Consider the following 6,941-nt stretch of genomic DNA (forward strand, 5'->3'; position numbering starts at 1 on the left):
TGCTTCCTTCATTGTGACACGTTTGTCTTTCAGTGAACCTTTTATTCATGTACATAATTTATAAGCATAGTTCTGTACATTTTTCTTTATAATAAAATTGACTGTGAAAGACTAAACGGTCCTAGGGTTTTCTTTTTAAGGTTTTTAATTCAAATTATTCCTATTCACCAGCTAGAAGTATATTGACATCCTCTACTTGTTATTTACTTAGGAATTTTGAGATATTCAAGTTTCTGTTTTTTTTCTAGATATGCATAATTCTGTAGAAATAATGGAAATATTAGTTTTATCCCTTTCATAAATGTATACATATGTGTATGGGTGTTTTCCCTGTATGTGTATCTGTGCACCATATAATAACAATGCACATGGAGGCCCAAAGAGGGCATCAGATCCCCTGTGACTTGAGGGACAGACAGCTGGGATCACCCATGCAGGTTACTGGTATCATACCTGGGTCATCAGGGAGAGCACACAGTGACCTTAATCACTAAACCATCTCCTCTTCACCCCCCTCCTTTTTCACTCTTGATTTTAGATTACTGGTCACCTTTTCCAGATGAACCTCATTAAGCTACATGATTCTCCTAAATGCTGTAAGAAATCACTCTGCGCCTGCTAGTTTTTGCTTTCTTTTGTTTCGTTGATTTCTGACTGTTTGCAGTGTTCTTCAGGTAGTGCTTCCTGGTAAAGTTTACTATTGTGTTCTGTGATGATCTGAATTGAGTGATTGTATTAAGAAAAATCAGAATCCAGGTATGAGGGGTTCTGGCTGTAATTCTTATTTTGCATGCCAACCAAACAGTAGCCTTTTTGTGGTTTGGAGTCTGAATTAAACAGTGAGTTTTAAAAAACCATAGGCTACATAGTGAAATCCTGTTTCTAAAAAGTATCAAAATTCTTATATATCTATATATGTAGATATATATCTATATCTATATATGAATCTGCATATCCTATAAGTATCTGTTTATAGCAGAAATTTGAATAAATAACTTCATTGTTAATCATATCATATTTCTAATTTGTGATTTTATTATACCTGTGTAATTTTGAAATAGTGTCATTAATTTCGAGTATTTTTCTATTACATTTTGTTAGTTTTTTGTCTCAATTACAGACTCGACTAAGAATATATTCAGAATGATTGTGACTCTTTTAAAATATGAGACATATTTCAGGCTTAGTACCTCAAAAATTTCCTCATACATAATTCCCACAGTTTGGATTGAACGGGGCAATGTTTTCAAATCGTAGTAAATTCACCAGAATTTGTAATGCTTTGAATTTCTTTGCGAAACCATCCTTTACATGTGTGCCCTCTACTGGTTACATGTATCAGTGCATGCTCTCACGTTTCAGAACAAAACACAGTTGCTCACCTGTCACTGATTCTTCTTATTAACTGCTTAAAATTTTTACATGAGGTAAAAAATATGGAATTAATAAAAGGAGTTTTCTTCTTTTAAGATGACACACAGGCCATACCCCAAAATTCAAATTTCAAGTAAATATTATCCTTTAAACTCTTTGGCTCCAACCTATGTTTGAAAGAGTGTCTCAGATCCTCTTCCAAAATGTAAGGAGGAATTGAGGCTTCATCATTATTTTTATTGTTATTGTGAAAAGAAAGTCTCACTTGCTATCCCAGTGTATCTTAGAACCTGGTCCTCAACTCGCGACCTTCTAGCCTCAACCTATAGTTTAGTGGAGTTGTGTGAGAATAACACTGTAATTCTTTGAGAGCCTCCCCAGCACAATGTATATACTGTGAAAAATTTTCAGTCTTCCTTATGAATGTGTATATCTTCATGAATCCTACAGTTTTTAATTCCAATGCAACTGAAAATATGCTATGATTTTCTTTGTGAGTCCCTCTTTGATTCACATGTGATTTTATTTCACACCTTTTGGCTTTTAAGCCTACTGCATTCATGTTTGACATGTTCTAAATTCTTCATTCTACACGCTGATCATAAATTTGTCCACTTCTACACTGTTTTAGCAATAAACCTTAGCCACAGGGAAGCTGGTCTTTTACCAAACTCAAGTTTTATAATATCTTGCAAGTGGAAAAGATAACAATTTGACCATGACAACAAGGAAACAAAGCTTAATCTAACATGAAATTTTTCTTATATCTGTGTCTAATTTAAAAATCAAATCATTAATTTCTCATAAGGAAGTGATTTTTTTCCAGCACTTTTTAAAATTTCTCCATCTCAATTTTAGGCTGGAGTAAAAATATATTGAGAACAATCTCAATACCTTTAAAATGAGACAAATTTCAGACTCAATTTGTCACAAGTTTCCTCATATGAAATCTCCAGGAGCAGTGCTTTCGTATAATAATAATGAATCCGACTTTTTGAGGCTTTTATTTCCTCAATTACACGCGTGCCCTCTAGTGGTTACATGTATCAGTGCATGCCTTCTTGTTTCAAACCAGAAAACCCACAGTTGCTCACCTGTCTCTGATTCTTATATTTTTGGGTGTAAGCCTAGCCTTTAACGGCTGAGCCATCTCTCCAGCCCGTTTCTGATTCTTTATAGTAACTGCCTAGAGTATTTTACATCGAGGAAGAAGCGTGGAAATATATAATATCCTGTGCATTTAATGTAATATAATAATTTGTATACAGCAAATAATGTTCACGTATATATAATTAAAGTAAAGTTCGGTAATTTAACCCAATAGTTAAAGTGTAATTCATACGTTAAAATTTCATAATGAAAAATCCATCTAAAAATAGAATAGTCATCATAATCACCTAGAAGAGGGAAGGAAACAGTAGAGACAAGGAACTTGCACAGGATCCATGCATACTGTTTCCATATACACAAATCACACATGTTCAACTAGTTATAGTAAAAGTATATATGTGGAAAATGAAATTCATATTTTTGGACAATATTCATATCAAGTTAAAAGAGCATTGATTGAATTTATGTTTTAGAAGACAGCTTATACACAAAAAAATTCTATAATGTAACAAGTAACACTATCTCAAAATTTTTAACCAATATTGAAACTTAGAGTTATAGCAAGGGATCTCACTAAATTTGAACAGGGCTAGAGCTCAGTATGAGAGTTTACACCTATAATGCAAGCATATAAAAATCTGAGGGTGGAGGATAATGAGTTCAAGGTCAGTTTGGAATACAAGGCAATCCTCTGTCCTAAAAATAAATAACCAGTGGTATTGTTGGTACAATTTTGGTCTTATATTGCATTGTTCAATCTTTTTTTTAATCTTACTGATTTTCCTTTGAAATGCTCTGGAGTATTCATTAGATAAGACAACTCAGACAAAAAATTAAACAAATAGCAAGACTCTATTAGCCTGCCAGTGAGTACACTGGATGTTCTGGATCCAAATATAACCTTGAACCTTCTTCACAGTCTAGTTATGTTTAGGGAGCTACATACCCCGAGATATACTACACATGGTAAATTGTGAATGGGAAAATTCTGAGAGTTTTAGAAACATTCTGTAGCCTATGGTGTTCTGAACCTCCCTGTTTATCAGACTCCAAACCATGGTGTTTCTCCTATCCTATCCTTTTTTAATGTTAAACTAGGATTACAGCCATAATTGATCATGCCTGGCCCCTGGGATTTTTAAAGTCACTTATGTATACTACTACTATAATAATACTTTGACTCATTCCTTTTCAGTTTGTGTTTACTGCAGTTGTCTTATTACTTTAACTAATACTTCAAGTACTGTATATGAAACATGGAGACAATGGGCTACCCTGTTTTGTTCCTCGTTTTAGTGGAGTTGTTTGATTTCCTCACTATTTAATTTGATATGGGCTATATACTTGCTGTAAATTGACGTTATTATATTTAAGTATGTCTCTCGAGTTCCTAATCTTTCCCCAACTTTTATCATGAAGCAGTCTTCGCCTTTGTCAAAGAAATTCTTGTTGCACAATTAGATGGACCTGTGTTTTATTTTTATTCCACTTATTTATATGATGGATTTATTAATTTTCATACATGATGAAAAATATCTTGGATGATCACTACAGATGATCTTTTTGTTATGTTCTTGAATTTAGTTTGCAAGTGTTTTGTTGAGAATTTTTGCATGAACATTCATGAGGGAAATCGGTCCGTAATTATATTTCTTTATGAGGCTTTATGTGTTTGTATTATCAGGATGACTGTGGCCTCGTAAAATGAACTGGGCAATGTTCTTTTTGTTTCTTCTTTTGTAGAATAGTTTTAGGGGTATCCTGTACCTTTCCTGGCCACAGGCCGAGAGGGGCAAAATGAAGCCAGAGGGTGTAGCCGCTGATCCCAGGCAGCTGTGGGTGGGTTACACTGCCCAAGGAGCCTGGGTGCCTCTCTAGAGCATGATCTCAGCCAAGAGTGCCTGCTACAACCGTTTCTCTGGGGTTGGGGTGTATGAGGGGTGTTCTGCCAACCTTCCTTCCTGAGACAGCAGTGGGACCAGGATAGAAATGACCTTTGGGCTTACCTTTTCAACTGTCACCACCATCACCAAAGCTGAGGGGACCAGCGAATACAAACAACATCAGGACCCTTGCCCCTCTACCACCCTTTCCTATTTGCCACGGGATGAGGAGATCGGCATGAGCCCCTGATAGGCTACCTCCATTGGCGCAGCCCTCTTCTCCCCACCAACACTCCTCACCGCTCTGACTCAGCCATCCCTGTCCACTCCTTGCACTCTGAGTCCAACATGTCCCTGTGGTTCAATATTCTCACTGCCCGAAGTGGAGAAGGGGCCAGAGCCATTGGCATTTACCAAGCAGTCCTCAGTAAAGCTGTGCTGCTAACTCTGCTGCAGTGTATTTAACGACCCTGTGTTCGCTACATGTGGGCACACCTTCTGCAGACAAAGCACCTTGAAGTCGGAGAAGTGTCCTGTGGACAATGCCAAGCTGACAGTGGTGGTGAAGAAAATTGCATTAGGGGAGCAAATTGGAGAGGTCTTCATACATTGTCTACATGGCTGCCATGCAGCAGGCCCTGGAAAACCTGGTGTCTGAGGTAGACCCAAGGGGCTGACCCTTCACCATCAAGCTTAGTGCCCTGAAGAACAGCGAGAGTAGTTGTGACTACAAGCCGGTGTGCTGCGCCAACAACTTCGGCTGCCCACCCCTCCTCAAGATAAATCTTGGGGCCCACCTGAAAGAATGTGAGCACAAGTGTCCCCACTCTAAATATGGGTGCACATTTATTGGGAATCACGACACCGATGAGACACACTTAGAAACATGTCGCTTTGCGGGTCTGATGAGTTCCTGCAGCAGACTGATGACCGCTTCCACGAGATGCATGTGGCACTGGCCCAGAAGGACCAGGAGATTGCCTTAATGCCTTCCACGCTCGGCAAACTCTCAGCGAAGATTGACCAGCTGGAGAAGAGGCTTGAGCTCAAGTTTGATGTCCTAGGTAAGAACGAGAGCAAGCTCAGTGAAATTTCAGAAGGATGCATCCATGCTGAATGATGAGCTGTCTCACATCAATGCACACTGGAATGTGGGTATCTTTGGATCCTTTGACCTTCAGCAGATCTTCAAGTGCAAAGGGACCTTTGTGGGACAGCAGGGCCCTTTCTGGTATCTCTGTATCTAATCCATGGGTAACCTGCTCTTCACTAGCTCTCCTGACAAGATGATCAAGGTGTGGGACAAATGTACCAGTTACATGTGCCAAAAGACACTGGAAGGTCATGATGGTATTGTGCTGGCACTCTGTATCCCGAGGTGCAAACAGTACAGTGAGTCTGCAGACTGAACCATCGTTGTGTGGGACATCACCTACAGAAGGTGAACATCATCTGGGCCCACAACAACCCTGTATGCACACTGGTATCTTCCCATAACATGCTCTCAGTGGCTCCCTGAAAGCCATCAAGGTCTGGGACATAGTGAACCCTGAGCTAGGAATTCACGGGCCTCAACCACTGGGTGCAAGCCTCGGTGGCAGCACAGAGCTATCTGTACAGTGGCTCTTACCAGACAATCAAGATTTGGGACATTTGGATCATTGACTGCATCCATGTTCTGCAGACATCTGGTGGTAGTGTGTATTCCATTGCTGGGACAAACCACCACATTGTCTGTGGCACCTATCAGAACTTCATTCATGTACTGGATATTGACTCCAAAGATAAGTTGCGAACCCTAATGGGCTACGCGGGCACAATATATGCCCTGGCAGTCATTTCAACACCAGAGCAGACCACAGTCTTCAGTGCATCCTATGAGCGGTCCCTCGGGGTTTGGTGTATGGACAACATAATCTGAACACAGACATTGCTCTGCCATCCGGGCAATGTAACTGCACTGGCTGTTTCCGGGGGCTGGATTTTCTCAGAAGCTGTAGACAGCACCATGAAGGTTTGGACATGCTAAATCTAGGACAGACTTGAGTCCGTCTAGGTCTTTAAGTCAGGCTGGACCTCCATGATGGCCTTGGAATGTATGCCTGTCTTGTGGAGACAGGTAGACAGGCTCAAACAGCTAGGCATTGTCATCTCTTCCTCTGCTCGCTGAGGGGTGTTCTACCAGGCCCTTCTTTGGGCACCAGGTAAGATGCTTGTCCAGCCCCACCATTCATATCCAGAAACTTTTGTTTTGAGACAGGGTCTCACTATGTAGCTCTGGTTTGCCTGGAACTCACTGTCAACCAGCCTGGCCTCGAACTCACAGATCTGCCTGCCTCCACCTCCCAAGTGCTGGGAGTAAAGGCATGTGCCACCGCCCCTGGCAGGACCCAGATGGAACTTGGGTCCTTTTTACTCACCTTTTCTACTGGATTTAGACTGTATATAGATTTTATTAATTCCCTGTTGAAATAAAAGCCACACAGACTGTGAAAAAATAGTTTTAGGAATATTCATGTTAGCTTTTGAGAGTCTGGTAGAAGACTCTGCTAAAACAGCCTGGCCTTGGATATT

At 40.1% G+C, this 6,941-nt stretch overlaps 1 pseudogene; it reads left to right on the top strand.

Annotated features, from left to right (window-relative positions):
• Positions 1-4,365: 4,365 nt before the first annotated feature.
• On the top strand, positions 4,366-6,396 carry Traf7-ps1 (TNF receptor associated factor 7, pseudogene 1; annotated as a pseudogene).
• The last annotated feature ends 545 nt before the right edge of the window (positions 6,397-6,941 follow it).

The sequence above is a fragment of the Rattus norvegicus genome, chromosome 1 (genome assembly GCF_036323735.1).
Source record: "Rattus norvegicus strain BN/NHsdMcwi chromosome 1, GRCr8, whole genome shotgun sequence".
Taxonomy (NCBI): Eukaryota; Metazoa; Chordata; class Mammalia; order Rodentia; family Muridae; genus Rattus; species Rattus norvegicus.